This window comes from Sus scrofa, chromosome 4 (assembly GCF_054392235.1).
Source record: "Sus scrofa isolate SSC_HxYL_T2T_F1_AM1 chromosome 4, Sscrofa_HxYL_maternal_Yorkshire_Landrace_v2.0, whole genome shotgun sequence".
NCBI classification, from domain to species: Eukaryota; Metazoa; Chordata; class Mammalia; order Artiodactyla; family Suidae; genus Sus; species Sus scrofa.
The window spans coordinates 49,563,372-49,583,948 of NC_139386.1; positions in this window are offsets into that span (position 1 = coordinate 49,563,372).

The following is a 20,577-nucleotide window of genomic DNA, read 5'->3' on the forward strand; positions in this document are numbered from 1 at the left end:
CCTTTGCACAATGCAGCTGCCAGAAGCTCGTTTTGGGCCGTCGGTGCGACGGGCCCTCGGCGATGGGCGGCCGAGGTGGCTCAGGGGGCATGGTTGGGGCGTGGGCGCAGAAGGACTTCGCGCACCCAATCCTGGTTCCCCGCCAAGGAGAACCCGTTGGGAGGGGGTTTCGGGCACCGGAGACCCCTAGCACAGCAGCAGGGCCTAGGGAGCCAGGGGCAGCCCTGCACCACTTGGCCCTCTGGAGAGCGGAGGGCCGGGGGCAAAAACGGCTTGCGTTGCTTTCCTGAGCCGAGGCGCGTTGGGGCTGTTGTTGGCTGCCCGAGGAGACTTTCCCTTTGCACAATGCAGCTGCCAGAAGCTCGTTTTGGGCCGTCGGTGCGACGGGGCCTCGGCGCAGAGCGGCTGAGCTGGCTCAGGCGGCATGGCTGCGGCCTGGGCGCAGAAGGCCTTCGCGCGCCCAATCCTGCTTCCCCGCCAAGAAGAACCCGTGGGGAGTGGGTTTCGGGCACCGGAGACCCCCTGCAAAGACACAGGGCCCAGGGAGCCAGGGGCAGCTCCGCCCCTCTTTGCCCTTTGGAGAGCGGAGGGCCGGGGGCGAAAACGGCTTGCGTTGCTTTCCTGAGCCGAGGCGCGTTGGGGCTGTTGTTGGCTGCCCGAGGAGACTTTCCCTTTGCACAATGCAGCTGCCAGAAGCTCGTTTTGGGCCGTCGGTGCCACGAGGCCGCGGCACAGAGCGGCCGTGCAGGCTCAGGGGGCATGGCTGCGGCCTGGGCGCAGAAGGCCTTAGCGCGCCCAATCCTGCTTCCCCGCCAAGGAGAACACGTGGCGAGTGGGTTTCGGGCACCGGAGACCCCCAGCAAAGACACAGGGCCCAGGGAGCCAGGGGCAGCTCTGCCCCTCTTTGCCCTTTGGAGAGCGGAGGGCCGGGGGCGAAAACGGCTTGCGTTGCTTTCCTGAGCCGAGGCGCGTGGGGGCTGTTGTTGGCTGCCCGAGGAGACTTTCCCTTTGCACAATGCAGCTGCCAGAAGCTCGTTTTGGGCCGTCGGTGCCACGGGGCCTTGGCACTGAGCGGCCGAACTGGCTCAGAGGGCATGGCTGCGGCCTGGGGGCATAAGGCCTTCGCGCGCCCAATCCTGCTTCCCCGCCAAGGAGAACCCGTGGGGAGTGGGTTTCGGGCACCGGAGACCCCCAGCAAGGACACAGGGCCCAGGGAGCCAGGGGCAGCCCCGCCCTGCTTTGCCCTCTGGAGAGCGAAGGGCCGGGGGCGTAAACGGCTTGCGTTGCTTTCATGAGCCTAGGCGCGTTGGACTGTTGTTGGCTGCCCGAGGAGACTTTCCCTTTGCACAATGCAGCTGCCATAAGCTCGTTTTGGGCCGTCGGTTCGACGGGGCCTCGGCGATGAGCGGCCGAGGTGGCTCAGGGGGCATGGTTGGGGCGTGGACCCAGAAGGTCTTCGAGCGCCCAATCCTGCTTCCCCGCCAAAGAGAACACGTGGGGAGTGGGTTTCGGGCACCGGAGACCCCCAGCACAGCAGCAGGGCCTAGGGAGCCAGGGGCAGCCCTGCACCGCTTGGCCCTCTGGAGAGCGGAGGGCCGGGGGCAAAAACGGCTTGCGTTGCTTTCCTGAGCCGAGGCGCGTTGGGGCTGTTGTTGGCTGCCCGAGGAGACTTTCCCTTTGCACAATGCAGCTGCCAGAAGCTCGTTTTGGGCCGTCGGTGCGACAGGGCCTCGGCGCTGAGCGGCCGAGCTGGCTCAGGCGGCATGGCTGCGGCCTGGGCGCAGAAGGACTTCTCACGCCCAATCCTGCTTCCCCGCCAAGGAGATCCCGTGGGGAGTTGGTTTCGGGCACCGGAGACCCCCAGCACAGCAGCAGGGCCTAGGGAGCCAGGGGCAGCCCTGCACCGCTTGGCCCTCTGGAGAGCGGAGGGCCGGGGGCGAAAACGGCTTGCGTTGCTTTCCTGAGCCGAGGCGCGTTAGGGCTGTTGTTGGCTGCCCGAGGAGACTTTCCCTTTGCACAATGCAGCTGCCAGAAGCTCGTTTTGGGGCGTCGGTGCCACGGGGCCTCGGCACTGAGGCGGCCGAGCTGGCTCAGGGTGCATGGCTGCGGCCTGGGCGCAGAAGGCCTTCGCGCCCCCAATCCTGCTTCCCCGCCAAGGAGATCCCGTGGGGAGTTGGTTTCGGGCACCGGAGACCCCCAGCACAGCAGCAGGGCCTAGGGAGCCAGGGGCAGCCCTGCACCGCTTGGCCCTCTGGAGAGCGGAGGGCCGGGGGCGAAAACGGCTTGCGTTGCTTTCCTGAGCCGAGGCGCGTTGGGGCTGTTGTTGGCTGCCCGAGGAGACTTTCCCTTTGCACAATGCAGCTACCAGAAGCTCCTTTTGGGCCGTAGGTGCGACGGGGCCTCGGCGCTGAGGGGGCCGAGCTGGCTCAGGGTGCATGGCTGCGGCCTGGGCGCAGAAGGCCTTCGCGCGCCCAATCCTGCTTCCACGACAAGACGAACCCGTGGGGAGTGGGTTTCGGGCACCGGAGACCCCCAGCAAAGACACAGGGACCAGGGAGCCATGGGCAGCCCCGCCCCGCTTTGCCCTCTGGAGGGCGGAGGGCCGGGGGCGAAAAGGGCTTGCGTTGCTTTCATGAGCCGAGGCGCGTTGGGGCTGTTGTTGGCTGCCCGAGGAGACTTTCCCTTTGCACAATGCAGCTGCCAGAAGCTTGTTTTGGGCCGTCGGTGCGACGGGGCCTCGGCGCTGAGCGGCCGAGCTGGCTCAGGGTGCATGGCTGCGGCCTGGGCGCAGAAGGTCTTCGCGCGCCAAATCCTGCTTCCCCGCCAAGGAGAAGCCGTGGGGAGTGGGTTTCGGGCACCGGAGTCCCCCAGCAAGGACACAGGGCCCAGGGAGCCAGGGGCAGCCCCGCCCCGCTTTGCCCTCTGGAGAGCGGAGGGCCGGGGGCGAAAACGGCTTGCGTTGCTTTCCTGAGCCGAGGCGCGTTGGGGCTGTTGTTGGCTGCCCGAGGAGACTTTCCCTTTGCACAATGCAGCCGCCAGAAGCTCGTTTTGGGCCGTCGGTGCCACGGGGCCTTGGCACTGAGCGGCCGAACTGGCTCAGGGGGCATGGCTGCGGCCTGGGGGCAGAAGGCCTTCGCGCGCCCAATCCTGCTTCCCCGCCAAGGAGAACCCGTGGGGAGTGGGTTTCGGGCACCGGAGACCCCCAGCACAGCAGCAGGGCCCAGGGAGCCAGGGGCAGCCCCGCCCCGCTTTGCCCTCTGGAGAGCGGAGGGCGGGGGGCGAAAACGGCTTGCGTTGCTTTCCTGAGCCGAGGCGCGTTGGGGCTGTTGTTGGCTGCCCGAGGAGACTTTCCCTTTGCACAATGCAGCCGCCAGAAGCTCGTTTTGGGCCGTCGGTGCGACGGGGTCTCGGCGATGATAGGCCGAGGTGGCTCAGGGGGCATGGTTGGGGCGTGGGCCCAGAAGGTCTTCGAGCGCCCAATCCTGCTTCCCCGCCAAGGAGAACCCGTGGGGAGTGGGTTTCGGGCACCGGAGACCCCCAGCAAAGCAGCAGGGCCCAGGGAGCCAGGGGCAGCCCCGCCCCGCTTTGCCCTCTGGAGAGCGGAGGGCCGGGGGCGAAAACGGCTTGCGTTGCTTTCCTGAGCCGAGGCGCGTTGGGGCTGTTGTTGGCTGCCCGAGGAGACTTTCCCTTTGCACAATGCAGCTGCCAGAAGTTCATTTTGGGCCGTCGGTGCGACGGGGCCTCGGCGATGAGCGGCCGAGCTGGCTCAGGGGGCATGGTTGGGGCGTGGGCCCAGAATTCCTTCGCGCGCCCAATCCTGCTTCCCCTCCAAGGAGAGCCCGTGGGGAGTGGGTTTCGGGAACGGAGACCCCCAGCAAAGCAGCAGGGCCCAGGGAGCCAGGGGCAGCCCCGCCCCGCTTTGCCCTCTGGAGAGCAGAGGGCGGGGGGCGAAAACGGCTTGCGTTGCTTTCCTGAGCCGAGGCGCGTTGGGGCTGTTGTTGGCTGCCCGAGGAGACTTTCCCTTTGCACAAGGCAGCTGCCAGAAGCTCGTTTTGGGCCGTCGGTGCCACGGGGCCTCAGCGCTGAGCGGCCGAGATGGCTCAGGGGGCATGGCTGCGGCCTGGGCGCAGAAGGCCTTCGCGCGCCCAATCCTGCTTCCCCGCCAAGGAGAACACGTGGCGAGTGGGTTTCGGGCACCGGAGACCCCCAGCAAAGACACAGGGCCCAGGGAGCCAGGGACAGCTCCGCCCCTCTTTGCCCTTTGGAGAGCGGAGGGCCGGGGGCGAAAACGGCTTGCGTTGCTTTCCTGAGCCGAGGCGCGTTGGGGCTGTTGTTGGCTGCCCGAGGAGACTTTCCCTTTGCACAATGCAGCTGCCAGAAGCTCGTTTTGGGCCGTCGGTGCCACGGGGCCTTGGCACTGAGCGGCCGAACTGGCTCAGGGGGCATGGCTGCGGCCTGGGGGCAGAAGGCCTTCGCGCGCCCAATCCTGCTTCCCCGCCAAGGAGAACCCGTGGGGAGTGGGTTTCGGGCACCGGAGACCCCCAGCAAGGACACTGGGCCCAGGGAGCCAGTGGCAGCCCCGCCCCGCTTTGCCCTCTGGAGAGCGGAGGGCCGGGGGCAAAAACGGCTTGCGTTGCTTTCCTGAGCCGAGGCGCGTTGGGGCTGTTGTTGGCTGCCCGAGGAGACTTTCCCTTTGCACAATGCAGCCGCCAGAAGCTCGTTTTGGGCCGTCGGTGCGACGGGGCCTCGGCGCTGAGCGGCCGAACTGCTCAGGGGGCACGGCTGGGGCGTGGGCGTAGAAGGACTTCGCGCGCCCAATCCTGCTTCCCCGCCAAGGAAACCCGTGGGGAGTGTGTTTCGGGCATCGGAGACCCCCAGCAAAGCAGCAGGGCCCAGGGAGCCAGGGGCAGCCCCGCCCCGCTTTGCCCTCTGGAGGGCGGAGGGCCGGGGGCAAAAAGGGCTTGCGTTGCTTTCATGAGCCGAGGCGCGTTGGGGCTGTTGTTGGCTGCCGGAGGAGACTTTCCCTTTGCAGAACGCAGCCGCCAGAAGCTCGTTTTGGGCCGTCGGTGCGACGGGCCCTCGGCGATGGGCGGCCGAGGTGGCTCAGGGGGCATGGTTGGGGCGTGGGCGCAGAAGGACTTCGCGCACCCAATCCTGCTTCCCCGCCAAGGAGAACCCGTGGGGAGGGGGTTTCGGGCACCGGAGACCCCTAGCACAGCAGCAGGGCCTAGGGAGCCAGGGGCAGCCCTGCACCGCTTGGCCCTCTGGAGAGCGGAGGGCCGGGGGCAAAAACGGCTTGCGTTGCTTTCCTGAGCCGAGGCGCGTTGGGGCTGTTGTTGGCTGCCCGAGGAGACTTTCCCTTTGCACAATGCAGCTGCCAGAAGCTCGTTTTGGGCCGTCGGTGCGACGGGGCCTCGGCGCAGAGCGGCTGAGCTGGCTCAGGCGGCATGGCTGCGGCCTGGGCGCAGAAGGCCTTCGCGCGCCCAATCCTGCTTCCCCGCCAAGAAGAACCCGTGGGGAGTGGGTTTCGGGCACCGGAGACCCCCTGCAAAGACACAGGGCCCAGGGAGCCAGGGGCAGCTCCGCCCCTCTTTGCCCTTTGGAGAGCGGAGGGCCGGGGGCGAAAACGGCTTGCGTTGCTTTCCTGAGCCGAGGCGCGTTGGGGCTGTTGTTGGCTGCCCGAGGAGACTTTCCCTTTGCACAATGCAGCTGCCAGAAGCTCGTTTTGGGCCGTCGGTGCCACGAGGCCGCGGCACAGAGCGGCCGTGCTGGCTCAGGGGGCATGGCTGCGGCCTGGGCGCAGAAGGCCTTAGCGCGCCCAATCCTGCTTCCCCGCCAAGGAGAACACGTGGCGAGTGGGTTTCGGGCACCGGAGACCCCCAGCAAAGACACAGGGCCCAGGGAGCCAGGGGCAGCTCCGCCCCTCTTTGCCCTTTGGAGAGCGGAGTGCCGGGGGCGAAAACGGCTTGCGTTGCTTTCCTGAGCCGAGGCGCGTGGGGGCTGTTGTTGGCTGCCCGAGGAGACTTTCCCTTTGCACAATGCAGCTGCCAGAAGCTCGTTTTGGGCCGTCGGTGCCATGGGGCCTTGGCACTGAGCGGCCGAACTGGCTCAGAGGGCATGGCTGCGGCCTGGGGGCATAAGGCCTTCGCGCGCCCAATCCTGCTTCCCCGCCAAGGAGAACCCGTGGGGAGTGGGTTTCGGGCACCGGAGACCCCCAGCAAGGACACAGGGCCCAGGGAGCCAGGGGCAGACCCGCCCCGCTTTGCCCTCTGGAGAGCGAAGGGCCGGGGGCGTAAACGGCTTGCGTTGCTTTCATGAGCCTAGGCGCGTTGGACTGTTGTTGGCTGCCCGAGGAGACTTTCCCTTTGCACAATGCAGCTGCCATAAGCTCGTTTTGGGCCGTCGGTTCGACGGGGCCTCGGTGATGAGCGGCCGAGGTGGCTCAGGGTGCATGGTTGGGGCGTGGACCCAGAAGGTCTTCGAGCGCCCAATCCTGCTTCCCCGCCAAGGAGAACCCGTGGGGAGTGGGTTTCGGGCACCGGAGACCCCCAGCAAAGCGGCAGGGCCCAGGGAGCCAGGGGCAGCCCCGCACCGCTTTGCCCTCTGGAGAGCGGAGGGCCGGGGGCGAAAACGGCTTGCGTTGCTTTCCTGAGCCAAGGCGCGTTGGGGCTGTTGTTGGCTGCCCGAGGAGACTTTCCCTTTGCACAATGCAGCTGCCAGAAGCTCGTTTTGGGCCGTCGGTGCCACGGGGCCTCGGCACAGAGCGGCCGTGGTGGCTCAGGGGGAATGGCTGCGGCCTGGGCGCAGAAGGCCTTCGCGCGCCCAATCCTGCTTCCCCGCCAAGGAGAACCCGTCGGGAGTGGGTTTCGGGCACCGGAGACCCCCAGCACAGCAGCAGGGCCTAGGGATCCAGGGGCAGCCCTGCCCCGCTTGGCCCTCTGGAGAGCGGAGAGCCAGGTTCGAAAACGGCTTGCGTTGCATTCCTGAGGCGAGGCGCGTTGGGGCTGTTGTTGGCTGCCCGAGGAGACTTTCCCTTTGCACAATGCAGCTGCCAGAAGCTTGTTTTGGGCCGTCGGTGTGACGGGGCCTCGGCGCTGAGCGGCCGAGCTGGCTCAGGGTGCATGGCTGCGGCCTGGGCGCAGAAGGCCTTCGCGCCCCCAATCCTGCTTCCCCGCCAAGGAGATCCCGTGGGGAGTTGGTTTCGGGCACCGGAGACCCCCAGCACAGCAGCAGGGCCTAGGGAGCCAGGGGCAGCCCTGCACCGCTTGGCCCTCTGGAGAGCGGAGGGCCGGGGGCAAAAACGGCTTGCGTTGCTTTCCTGAGCCGAGGCGCGTTGGGGCTGTTGTTGGCTGCCCGAGGAGACTTTCCCTTTGCACAATGCAGCTGCCAGAAGCTCGTTTTGGGCCGTCGATGCGACAGGGCCTCGGCGCTGAGCGGCCGAGCTGGCTCAGGCGGCATGGCTGCGGCCTGGGCGCAGAAGGACTTCTCACGCCCAATCCTGCTTCCCCGCCAAGGAGATCCCGTGGGGAGTTGGTTTCGGGCATCGGAGACCCCCAGCACAGCAGCAGGGCCTAGGGAACCAGGGGCAGCCCTGCACCGCTTGGCCCTCTGGAGAGCGGAGGGCCGGGTGCAAAAAAGGCTTGCGTTGCTTTCCTGAGCCGAGGCGCGTTGGGGCTGTTGTTGCCTGCCCGAGGAGACTTTCCCTTTGCACAATGCAGCTGCCAGAAGCTCGTTTTGGGCCGTCGGTGGGACGGGGCCTCGGCGCTGAGCGGCCGAGCTGGCTCAGGGGGCCTGGCTGCGGCCTGGGCGCAGAAGGCCTTCGCGCGCCCAATTGTTTCCCCGCCAAGAAGAACCCGTGGGGAGTGGGTTTCGGGCACCAGAGACCCCCAGCAAAGACACAGGGCCCAGGGAGCCAGGGGCAGCCCCGCCCCTCTTTGCCCTTTGGAGAGCGGAGGGCCGGGGGCGAAAACAGCTTGCGTTGCTTTCCTGAGCCGAGGCGCGTTGGGGCTGTTGTTGGCTGCCCGAGGAGTCTTTCCCTTTGCACAATGCAGCTGCCAGAAGCTCGTTTTGGGCCGTCGGTGCCACGGGGCCTTGGCACTGAGCGGCCGAACTGGCTCAGGGGGCATGGCTGCGTCCTGGGCGCAGAAGGCCTTCGCGCGCCCAATCCTGCATCCCTGACAAGAAGAACACGTGGGGAGTGGGTTTCGGGCACCGGAGACCCCCAGCAAAGACACAGGGCCCAGGGAGCCAGGGGCAGCCCCGCCCGGCTTTGCCCTCTGGAGAGCGGAGGGCCGGGGGCGAAAAAGGCTTGCGTTGCTTTCCTGAGCCGAGGCGCATTGGGGCTGTTGTTGGCTGCCCGAGGAGTCTTTCCCTTTGCACAATGCAGCCGCCAGAAGCTCCTTTTGGGCCGTCGGTGCGACGGGGACTCGGCGATGATAGGCCGAGGTGGCTCAGGGGGCATGGTTGGGGCCTGGACCCAGAAGGTCTTCGAGCGCCCAATCCTGCTTCCCCGCCAAGGAGAACCCGTGGGGAGTGGGTTTCGGGCACCGGAGACCCCCAGCAAAGCAGCAGGGCCCAGGGAGCCAGGGGCAGCCCCGCCCCGCTTTGCCCTCTTGAGAGCGGAGGGCCGGGGGCGAAAACGGCTTGCGTTGCTTTCTTGAGCCGAGGCGCGTTGGGGCTGTTGTTGGCTGCCAGAGGAGACTTTCCCTTTGCACAATGCAGCTGCCAGAAGCTCGTTTTGGGCCGTCGGTGCGACAGGGCCTCGGCGCTGAACGGCCGAGCTGGCTCAGGCGGCATGGCTGCGGCCTGGGCGCAGAAGGCCTTCGCGCGCCCAATCCTGCTTCCCCGCCAAGGAGAACCCGTCGGGAGTGGGTTTCGGGCACCAGAGACCCCCAGCACAGCAGCAGGGCCTAGGGAGCCAGGGGCAGCCCTGCACCGCTTTGCCCTCTGGAGAGCGGAGGGCCAGGTTTGAAAACGGATTGCGTTGCATTCCTGAGCCAAGGCGCGTTGGGGCTGTTGTTGGCTGCCCGAGGAGACTTTCCCTTTGCACAATGCAGCTGCCAGAAGCTTGTTTTGGGCCGTCGGTGCGACGGGGCCTCGGCGCTGAGCGGCCAAGCTGGCTCAGGGGGCATGGCTGCGGCCTGGGCGCAGAAGGCCTTCGCGCCCCCAATCCTGCTTCCCCGCCAAGGAGAACCCGTCGGGAGTGGGTTTCGGGCACCGGAGACCCCCAGCACAGCAGCAGGGCCTAGGGAGCCAGGGGCAGCCCTGCACCGCTTTGCCCTCTGGAGAGCGGAGGGCCGGGGGCGAAAACGGCTTGCGTTGCTTTCCTGAGCCGAGGCGCGTTGGGGCTGTTGTTGCCTGCCCGAGGAGACTTTCCCTTTGCACAATGCAGCTGCCAGAAGCTCGTTTTGGGCCGTCGGTGCCACGGGGCCTCGGCACTGAGCGGCCGAACTGGCTCAGGGGGCATGGCTGCGGCCTGGGCGCAGAAGGCCTTCGCGTGCCCAATCCTGCATCCCCGCCAAGGAGAATCCGTGGGGAGTGGGTTTCGGGCACCGGAGAACCCCAGCAAAGACACAGGGCCCAGGGAGCAGGGGAAGCCCTGCCCCGCTTTGCCCTCTGGAGAGCGGAGGGCCAGGTTTGAAAACGGCTTGCGTTGCATTCCTGAGGCGAGGCGCGTTGGGGCTGTTGTTGGCTGCCCGAGGAGACTTTCCCTTTGCACAATGCAGCTGCCAGAAGCTTGTTTTGGGCCGTCGGTGTGACGGGGCCTCGGCGCTGAGCGGCCAGGCTGGCTCAGGGTGCATGGCTGCGGCCTGGGCGCAGAAGGACTTCGCGCCCCCAATCCTGCTTCCCCGCCAAGGAGATCCCGTGGGGAGTTGGTTTCGGGCACCGGAGACCCCCAGCACAGCAGCAGGGCCTAGGGAGCCAGGGGCAGCCCTGCACCGCTTGGCCCTCTGGAGAGCAGAGGGCCGGGGGCAAAAACGGCTTGCGTTGCTTTCCTGAGCCGAGGCGCGTTGGGGCTGTTGTTGGCTGCCCGAGGAGACTTTCCCTTTGCACAATGCAGCTGCCAGAAGCTCGTTTTGGGCCGTCGATGCGACAGGGCCTCGGCGCTGAGCGGCCGAGCTGGCTCAGGCGGCATGGCTGCGGCCTGGGCGCAGAAGGACTTCTCACGCCCAATCCTGCTTCCCCGCCAAGGAGATCCCGTGGGGAGTTGGTTTCGGGCACCGGAGACCCCCAGCACAGCAGCAGGGCCTAGGGAGCCAGGGGCAGCCCTGCACCGCTTGGCCCTCTGGAGAGCGGAGGGCCGGGTGCAAAAAAGGCTTGCGTTGCTTTCCTGAGCCGAGGCGCGTTGGGGCTGTTGTTGCCTGCCCGAGGAGACTTTCCCTTTGCACAATGCAGCTGCCAGAAGCTCGTTTTGGGCCGTCGGTGGGACGGGGCCTCGGCGCTGAGCGGCCGAGCTGGCTCAGGGGGCCTGGCTGCGGCCTGGGCGCAGAAGGCCTTCGCGCGCCCAATTGTTTCCCCGCCAAGAAGAACCCGTGGGGAGTGGGTTTCGGGCACCAGAGACCCCCAGCAAAGACACAGGGCCCAGGGAGCCAGGGGCAGCCCCGCCCCTCTTTGCCCTTTGGAGAGCGGAGGGCCGGGGGCGAAAACAGCTTGCGTTGCTTTCCTGAGCCGAGGCGCGTTGGGGCTGTTGTTGGCTGCCCGAGGAGTCTTTCCCTTTGCACAATGCAGCTGCCAGAAGCTCGTTTTGGGCCGTCGGTGCCACGGGGCCTTGGCACTGAGCGGCCGAACTGGCTCAGGGGGCATGGCTGCGTCCTGGGCGCAGAAGGCCTTCGCGCGCCCAATCCTGCATCCCTGACAAGAAGAACACGTGGGGAGTGGGTTTCGGGCACCGGAGACCCCCAGCACAGCAGCAGGGCCCAGGGAGCCAGGGGCAGCCCCGCCCGGCTTTGCCCTCTGGAGAGCGGAGGGCCGGGGGCGAAAAAGGCTTGCGTTGCTTTCCTGAGCCGAGGCGCGTTGGGGCTGTTGTTGGCTGCCCGAGGAGTCTTTCCCTTTGCACAATGCAGCCGCCAGAAGCTCCTTTTGGGCCGTCGGTGCGACGGGGACTCGGCGATGATAGGCCGAGGTGGCTCAGGGGGCATGGTTGGGGCCTGGACCCAGAAGGTCTTCGAGCGCCCAATCCTGCTTCCCCGCCAAGCAGAACCCGTGGGGAGTGGGTTTCGGGCACCGGAGACCCCCAGCAAAGCAGCAGGGCCCAGGGAGCCAGGGGCAGCCCCGCCCCGCTTTGCCCTCTGGAGAGCGGAGGGCCGGGGGCGAAAACGGCTTGCGTTGCTTTCCTGAGCCGAGGCTCGTTGGGGCTGTTGTTGGCTGCCAGAGGAGACTTTCCCTTTGCACAATGCAGCTGCCAGAAGCTCGTTTTGGGCCGTCGGTGCGACAGGGCCTCGGCGCTGAACGGCCGAGCTGGCTCAGGCGGCATGGCTGCGGCCTGGGCGCAGAAGGCCTTCGCGCGCCCAATCCTGCTTCCCCGCCAAGGAGAACCCGTCGGGAGTGGGTTTCGGGCACCGGAGACCCCCAGCACAGCAGCAGGGCCTAGGGAGCCAGGGGCAGCCCTGCACCGCTTTGCCCTCTGGAGAGCGGAGGGCCAGGTTTGAAAACGGATTGCGTTGCATTCCTGAGCCGAGGCGCGTTGGGGCTGTTGTTGGCTGCCCGAGGAGACTTTCCCTTTGCACAATGCAGCTGCCAGAAGCTTGTTTTGGGCCGTCGGTGCGACGGGGCCTCGGCGCTGAGCGGCCAAGCTGGCTCAGGGGGCATGGCTGCGGCCTGGGCGCAGAAGGCCTTCGCGCCCCCAATCCTGCTTCCCCGCCAAGGAGAAACCGTCGGGAGTGGGTTTCGGGCACCGGAGACCCCCAGCACAGCAGCAGGGCCTAGGGAGCCAGGGGCAGCCCTGCACCGCTTTGCCCTCTGGAGAGCGGAGGGCCGGGGGCGAAAACGGCTTGCGTTGCTTTCCTGAGCCGAGGCGCGTTGGGGCTGTTGTTGCCTGCCCGAGGAGACTTTCCCTTTGCACAATGCAGCTGCCAGAAGCTCGTTTTGGGCCGTCGGTGCCACGGGGCCTCGGCACTGAGCGGCCGAACTGGCTCAGGGGGCATGGCTGCGGCCTGGGCGCAGAAGGCCTTCGCGTGCCCAATCCTGCATCCCCGCCAAGGAGAATCCGTGGGGAGTGGGTTTCGGGCACCGGAGAACCCCAGCAAAGACACAGGGCCCAGGGAGCAGGGGAAGCCCTGCCCCGCTTTGCTCTCTGGAGAGCGGAGGGCCAGGTTTGAAAACGGATTGCGTTGCATTCCTGAGCCGAGGCGCGTTGGGGCTGTTGTTGGCTGCCCGAGGAGACTTTCCCTTTGCACAATGCAGCTGCCAGAAGCTCGTTTTGGGCCGTCGGTGCGACGGGGCCTCGGCGCTGAGCGGCCAGGCTGGCTCAGGGTGCATGGCTGCGGCCTGGGCGCAGAAGGCCTTCGCGCCCCCAATCCTGCTTCCCCGCCAAGGAGAACCCGTCGGGAGTGGGTTTCGGGCACCGGAGACCCCCAGCACAGCAGCAGGGCCTAGGGAGCCAGGGGCAGCCCTGCACCGCTTTGCCCTCTGGAGAGCGGAGGGCCGGGGGCGAAAACGGCTTGCGTTGCTTTCCTGAGCCGAGGCGCGTTGGGGCTGTTGTTGCCTGCCCGAGGAGACTTTCCCTTTGCACAATGCAGCTGCCAGAAGCTCGTTTTGGGCCGTCGGTGCCACGGGGCCTCGGCACTGAGCGGCCGAACTGGCTCAGGGGGCATGGCTGCGGCCTGGGCGCAGAAGGCCTTCGCGTGCCCAATCCTGCATCCCCGCCAAGGAGAATCCGTGGGGAGTGGGTTTCGGGCACCGGAGAACCCCAGCAAAGACACAGGGCCCAGGGAGCAGGGGAAGCCCTGCCCCGCTTTGCCCTCTGGAGAGCGGAGGGCCAGGTTTGAAAACGGATTGCGTTGCATTCCTGAGCCGAGGCGCGTTGGGGCTGTTGTTGGCTGCCCGAGGAGACTTTCCCTTTGCACAATGCAGCTGCCAGAAGCTTGTTTTGGGCCGTCGGTGCGACGGGGCCTCGGCGCTGAGCGGCCAAGCTGGCTCAGGGTGCATGGCTGCGGCCTGGGCGCAGAAGGCCTTCGCGCCCCCAATCCTGCTTCCCCGCCAAGGAGATCCCGTGGGGAGTGGGTTTCGGGCACCGGAGACCCCCAGCACAGCAGCAGGGCCTAGGGAGCCAGGGGCAGCCCTGCACCGCTTGGCCCTCTGGAGAGCGGAGGGCGGGGGGCGAAAACGGCTTGCGTTGCTTTCCTGAGCCGAGGCGCGTTGGGGCTGTTGTTGGCTGCCCGAGGAGACTTTCCCTTTGCACAATGCAGCTGCCAGAAGCTCGTTTTGGGCCGTCGGTGCCACGGGGCCTTGGCACTGAGCGGCCGAACTGGCTCAGGGGGCATGGCTGCGTCCTGGGCGCAGAATGCCTTCGCGCGCCCAATCCTGCATCACCGCCAAGGAGAACCCGTGGGGAGTGGGTTTCGGGCACCGGAGACCCCCAGCAAGGACACAGGGCCCAGGGAGCCAGGGGCGGCCCCGCCCCGCTTTGCCCTCTGGAGAGCAAAGGGCCGGGGGCGTAAACGGCTTGCGTTGCTTTCCTGAGCCGAGGCGCGTTGGGGCTGTTGTTGGCTGCCCGAGGAGACTTTCCCTTTGCACAATGCAGCCGCCAGAAGCTCCTTTTGGGCCGTCGGTGCGACGGGGACTCGGCGATGATAGGCCGAGGTGGCTCAGGGGGCATGGTTGGGGCGTGAGCCCAGAAGGTCTTCGAGCGCCCAATCCTGCTTCCCCGCCAAGGAGAACCCGTGGGGAGTGGGTTTCGGGCACCGGAGACCCCCAGCAAAGCAGCAGGGCCCAGGGAGCCAGGGGCAGCCGTGCCCCGCTTTGCCCTCTGGTGAGCGGAGGGCCGGGGGCGAAAACGGCTTGCGTTGCTTTCCTGAGCCGAGGCGCGTTGGGGCTGTTGTTGGCTTCCCGAGGAGACTTTCCCTTTGCACAATGCAGCTGCCAGAAGCTCGTTTTGGGCCGTCGGTGCGACGGGGCCTCGGCAATGACCGGCCGAGCTGGCTCAGGGGGCATGGCTGCGGCCTGGGCGCAGAAGGCCTTCGAGCGCCCAATCCTGCTTCCCCGCCAAGGAGATCCCGTGGGGAGTGGGTTTCGGGCACCGGAGACACCCAGCAAAGACACAGGGCCCAGGGAGCCAGGGGCAGCCCCGCCCCGCTTTGCCCTCTGGAGAGCAGAGGGCCGGGGGCGAAAACGACTTGCTTTGCTTTCCTGAGCCGAGGCGCGTTGGGGCTATTGTTGGCTGCCCGAGGAGACTTTCCCTTTGCACAATGCAGCCGCCAGAAGCTCGTTTTGGGCCGTCGGTGCGAGGGGGCCTCAGCGCTGAGGGGTAGAGCTGGCTCAGGGCGCATGGCTGCGGCCTGGGCGCAGAAGGCCTTCGCGCGCCCAATCCTGCTTCCCCGCCAAGGCGAACCCGTGGGGATTGGTTTCGGGAATCGGAGACCCCCAGCAAAGACACAGGGCCCAGGGAACAGGGGAAGCCCTGCCCCGCTTTGCCCTCTGGAGAGCGGAGGGCCAGGTTTGAAAACGGCTTGCGTTGCATTCCTGAGCCGAGGCGCGTTGGGGCTGTTGTTGGCTGCCCGAGGAGACTTTCCCTTTGCACAATGCAGCTGCCAGAAGCTCGATTTGGGCCGTCGGTGCGACGGGGCTTCGGCGCAGAGCGGCCGAGCTGGCTCAGGCGGCATGGCTGCAGCCTGGACGCAGAAGGACTTCGCGCCCCCAATCCTGCTTCCCCGACAAGAAGAACCCGTGGGGAGTGTGTTTCGGGCACCGGAGACCCCCAGCAAAGACAGAGGGCCCAGGGAGCCAGGGGCAGCTCCGCCCCTCTTTGCCCATTGGAGAGCGGAGGGCCAGGGGCGAAAACGGCTTGCATTGCTTTCCTGAGCCGAGGCGCGTTGGGGCTGTTGTTGGCTGCCCGAGGAGACTTTCCCTTTGCACAATGCAGCTGCCAGAAGCTCGTTTTGGGCCGTCGGTGCCACGGGGCCTTGGCACTGAGCGGCCGAACTGGCTCAGGGGGCATGGCTGCGTCCTGGGCGCAGAAGGCCTTCGCGCGCCCAATCCTGCATCCCTGACAAGAAGAACACGTGGGGAGTGGGTTTCGGGCACCGGAGACCCCCAGCACAGCAGCAGGGCCCAGGGAGCCAGGGGCAGCCCCGCCCGGCTTTGCCCTCTGGAGAGCGGTGGGCCGGGGGCGAAAAAGGCTTGCGTTGCTTTCCTGAGCCGAGGCGCGTTGGGGCTGTTGTTGGCTGCCCGAGGAGTCTTTCCCTTTGCACAATGCAGCCGCCAGAAGCTCCTTTTGGGCCGTCGGTGCGACGGGGACTCGGCGATGATAGGCCGAGGTGGCTCAGGGGGCATGGTTGGGGCCTGGACCCAGAAGGTCTTCGAGCGCCCAATCCTGCTTCCCCGCCAAGCAGAACCCGTGGGGAGTGGGTTTCGGGCACCGGAGACCCCCAGCAAAGCAGCAGGGCCCAGGGAGCCAGGGGCAGCCCCGCCCCGCTTTGCCCTCTGGAGAGCGGAGGGCCGGGGGCGAAAACGGCTTGCGTTGCTTTCCTGAGCCGAGGCGCGTTGGGGCTGTTGTTGGCTGCCAGAGGAGACTTTCCCTTTGCACAATGCAGCTGCCAGAAGCTCGTTTTGGGCCGTCGGTGCGACAGGGCCTCGGCGCTGAACGGCCGAGCTGGCTCAGGCGGCATGGCTGCGGCCTGGGCGCAGAAGGCCTTCGCGCGCCCAATCCTGCTTCCCCGCCAAGGAGAACCCGTCGGGAGTGGGTTTCGGGCACCAGAGACCCCCAGCACAGCAGCAGGGCCTAGGGAGCCAGGGGCAGCCCTGCACCGCTTTGCCCTCTGGAGAGCGGAGGGCCAGGTTTGAAAACGGATTGCGTTGCATTCCTGAGCCGAGGCGCGTTGGGGCTGTTGTTGGCTGCCCGAGGAGACTTTCCCTTTGCACAATGCAGCTGCCAGAAGCTTGTTTTGGGCCGTCGGTGCGACGGGGCCTCGGCGCTGAGCGGCCAAGCTGGCTCAGGGTGCATGGCTGCGGCCTGGGCGCAGAAGGCCTTCGCGCCCCCAATCCTGCTTCCCCGCCAAGGAGAAACCGTCGGGAGTGGGTTTCGGGCACCGGAGACCCCCAGCACAGCAGCAGGGCCTAGGGAGCCAGGGGCAGCCCTGCACCGCTTTGCCCTCTGGAGAGCGGAGGGCCGGGGGCGAAAACGGCTTGCGTTGCTTTCCTGAGCCGAGGCGCGTTGGGGCTGTTGTTGCCTGCCCGAGGAGACTTTCCCTTTGCACAATGCAGCTGCCAGAAGCTCGTTTTGGGCCGTCGGTGCCACGGGGCCTCGGCACTGAGCGGCCGAACTGGCTCAGGGGGCATGGCTGCGGCCTGGGCGCAGAAGGCCTTCGCGTGCCCAATCCTGCATCCCCGCCAAGGAGAATCCGTGGGGAGTGGGTTTCGGGCACCGGAGAACCCCAGCAAAGACACAGGGCCCAGGGAGCAGGGGAAGCCCTGCCCCGCTTTGCCCTCTGGAGAGCGGAGGTCCAGGTTTGAAAACGGATTGCGTTGCATTCCTGAGCCGAGGCGCGTTGGGGCTGTTGTTGGCTGCCCGAGGAGACTTTCCCTTTGCACAATGCAGCTGCCAGAAGCTTGTTTTGGGCCGTCGGTGCGACGGGGCCTCGGCGCTGAGCGGCCAGGCTGGCTCAGGGTGCATGGCTGCGGCCTGGGCGCAGAAGGCCTTCGCGCCCCCAATCCTGCTTCCCCGCCAAGGAGAACCCGTCGGGAGTGGGTTTCGGGCACCGGAGACCCCCAGCACAGCAGCAGGGCCTAGGGAGCCAGGGGCAGCCCTGCACCGCTTTGCCCTCTGGAGAGCGGAGGGCCGGGGGCGAAAACGGCTTGCGTTGCTTTCCTGAGCCGAGGCGCGTTGGGGCTGTTGTTGCCTGCCCGAGGAGACTTTCCCTTTGCACAATGCAGCTGCCAGAAGCTCGTTTTGGGCCGTCGGTGCCACGGGGCCTCGGCACTGAGCGGCCGAACTGGCTCAGGGGGCATGGCTGCGGCCTGGGCGCAGAAGGCCTTCGCGTGCCCAATCCTGCATCCCCGCCAAGGAGAATCCGTGGGGAGTGGGTTTCGGGCACCGGAGAACCCCAGCAAAGACACAGGGCCCAGGGAGCAGGGGAAGCCCTGCCCCGCTTTGCCCTCTGGAGAGCGGAGGGCCAGGTTTGAAAACGGATTGCGTTGCATTCCTGAGCCGAGGCGCGTTGGGGCTGTTGTTGGCTGCCCGAGGAGACTTTCCCTTTGCACAATGCAGCTGCCAGAAGCTTGTTTTGGGCCGTCGGTGCGACGGGGCCTCGGCGCAGAGCGGCCGAGCTGGCTCAGGCGGCATGGCTGCAGCCTGGGCGCAGAAGGACTTCGCGCCCCAATCCTGCTTCCCCGACAAGAAGAACCCGTGGGGAGTGGGTTTCGGGCACCGGAGACCCCCAGCAAAGACAGAGGGCCCAGGGAGCCAGGGGCAGCTCCGCCCCTCTTTTCCCATTGGAGAGCGGAGGGCCGGGGGCGAAAACGGCTTGCGTTGCTTTCCTGAGCCGAGGCGCGTTGGGGCTGTTGTTGGCTGCCCGAGGAGACTTTCCCTTTGCACAATGCAGCTGCCAGAAGCTCGTTTTGGTCCGTCGGTGCGACGGGGCCTCGGGGCAGAGCGGCCGAGCTGGCTCAGGCGGCATGGCTGCGGCCTGGGCGCAGAAGGCCTTCGCATGCCCAATTGCTTCCCCGCCAAGAAGAACCCGTGGGGAGTGGGTTTCGGGCACCAGAGTCCCCCAGCAAAGACACAGGGCCCAGGGAGCCAGGGGCAGCCCCGCCCCTCTTTGCCCTTTGGAGAGCGGAGGGCGGGGGGCGAAAACGGCTTGCGTTGCTTTCCTGAGCCGAGGCGCGTTGGGGCTGTTGTTGGCTGCCCGAGGAGACTTTCCCTTTGCACAATGCAGCTGCCAGAAGCTCGTTTTGGGCCGTCGGTGCCACGGGGCCTTGGCACTGAGCGGCCGAACTGGCTCAGGGGGCATGGCTGCGTCCTGGGCGCAGAATGCCTTCGCGCGCCCAATCCTGCATCACCGCCAAGGAGAACCCGTGGGGAGTGGGTTTCGGGCACCGGAGACCCCCAGCAAGGACACAGAGCCCAGGGAGCCAGGGGCGGCCCCGCCCCGCTTTGCCCTCTGGAGAGCAAAGGGCCGGGGGCGTAAACGGCTTGCGTTGCTTTCCTGAGCCGAGGCGCGTTGGGGCTGTTGTTGGCTGCCCGAGGAGACTTTCCCTTTGCACAATGCAGCCGCCAGAAGCTCCTTTTGGGCCGTCGGTGCGACGGGGACTCGGCGATGATAGGCCGAGGTGGCTCAGGGGGCATGGTTGGGGCGTGAGCCCAGAAGGTCTTCGAGCGCCCAATCCTGCTTCCCCGCCAAGGAGAACCCGTCGGGAGTGGGTTTCGGGCACCGGAGACCCCCAGCAAAGCAGCAGGGCCCAGGGAGCCAGGGGCATCCCCGCCCCGCTTTGCCCTCTGGTGAGCGGAGGGCCGGGGGCGAAAACGGCTTGCGTTGCTTTCCTGAGCCTAGGCGCGTTGGGGCTGTTGTTGGCTTCCCGAGGAGACTTTCCCTTTGCACAATGCAGCTGCCAGAAGCTCGTTTTGGGCCGTCGGTGCGACGGGGCCTCGGCAATGACCGGCCGAGCTAGCTCAGGGGGCATGGCTGCGGCCTGGGCGCAGAAGGCCTTCGAGCGCCCAATCCTGCTTCCCCGCCAAGGAGATCCCGTGGGGAGTGGGTTTCGGGCACCGGAGACACCCAGCAAAGACACAGGGCCCAGGGAGCCAGGGGCAGCCCCGCCCCGCTTTGCCCTCTGGAGAGCAGAGGGCCGGGGGCGAAAACGACTTGCTTTGCTTTCCTGAGCCGAGGCGCGTTGGGGCTATTGTTGGCTGCCCGAGGAGACTTTCCCTTTGCACAATGCAGCCGCCAGAAGCTCGTTTTGGGCCGTCGGTGCGAGGGGGCCTCAGCGCTGAGGGGTAGAGCTGGCTCAGGGCGCATGGCTGCGGCCTGGGCGCAGAAGGCCTTCGCGCGCCCAATCCTGCTTCCCCGCCAAGGCGAACCCGTGGGGATTGGTTTCGGGAATCGGAGACCCCCAGCAAAGACACAGGGCCCAGGGAACAGGGGAAGCCCTGCCCCGCTTTGCCCTCTGGAGAGCGGAGGGCCAGGTTTGAAAACGGCTTGCGTTGCATTCCTGAGCCGAGGCGCGTTGGGGCTGTTGTTGGCTGCCCGAGGAGACTTTCCCTTTGCACAATGCAGCTGCCAGAAGCTCGTTTTGGGCCGTCGGTGCGACGGGGCTTCGGCGCAGAGCGGCCGAGCTGGCTCAGGCGGCATGGCTGCAGCCTGGACGCAGAAGGACTTCGCGCCCCCAATCCTGCTTCCCCGACAAGAAGAACCCGTGGGGAGTGTGTTTCGGGCACCGGAGACCCCCAGCAAAGACAGAGGGCCCAGGGAGCCAGGGGCAGCTCCGCCCCTCTTTGCCCATTGGAGAGCGGAGGGCCAGGGGCGAAAACGGCTTGCATTGCTTTCCTGAGCCGAGGCGCGTTGGGGCTGTTGTTGGCTGCCCGAGGAGACTTTCCCTTTGCACAATGCAGCTGCCAGAAGCTCGTTTTGGGCCGTCGGTGCCACGGGGCCTTGGCACTGAGCGGCCGAACTGGCTCAGGGGGCATGGCTGCGTCCTGGGCGCAGAAGGCCTTCGCGCGCCCAATCCTGCATCCCTGACAAGAAGAACACGTGGGGAGTGGGTTTCGGGCACCGGAGACCCCCAGCACAGCAGCAGGGCCCAGGGAGCCAGGGGCAGCCCCGCCCGGCTTTGCCCTCTGGAGAGCGGTGGGCCGGGGGCGAAAAAGGCTTGCGTTGCTTTCCTGAGCCGAGGCGCGTTGGGGCTGTTGTTGGCTGCCCGAGGAGTCTTTCCCTTTGCACAATGCAGCCGCCAGAAGCTCCTTTTGGGCCGTCGGTGCGACGGGGACTCGGCGATGATAGGCCGAGGTGGCTCAGGGGGCATGGTTGGGGCCTGGACCCAGAAGGTCTTCGAGCGCCCAATCCTGCTTCCCCGCCAAGCAGAACCCGTGGGGAGTGGGTTTCGGGCACCGGAGACCCCCAGCAAAGCAGCAGGGCCCAGGGAGCCAGGGGCAGCCCCGCCCCGCTTTGCCCTCTGGAGAGCGGAGGGCCGGGGGCGAAAACGGCTTGCGTTGCTTTCCTGAGCCGATGCGCGTTGGGGCTGTTGTTGGCTGCCAGAGGAGACTTTCCCTTTGCACAATGCAGCTGCCAGAAGCTCGTTTTGGGCCGTCGGTGCGACAGGGCCTCGGCGCTGAACGGCCGAGCTGGCTCAGGCGGCATGGCTGCGGCCTGGGCGCAGAAGGCCTTCGCGCGCCCAATCCTGCTTCCCCGCCAAGGAGAACCCGTCGGG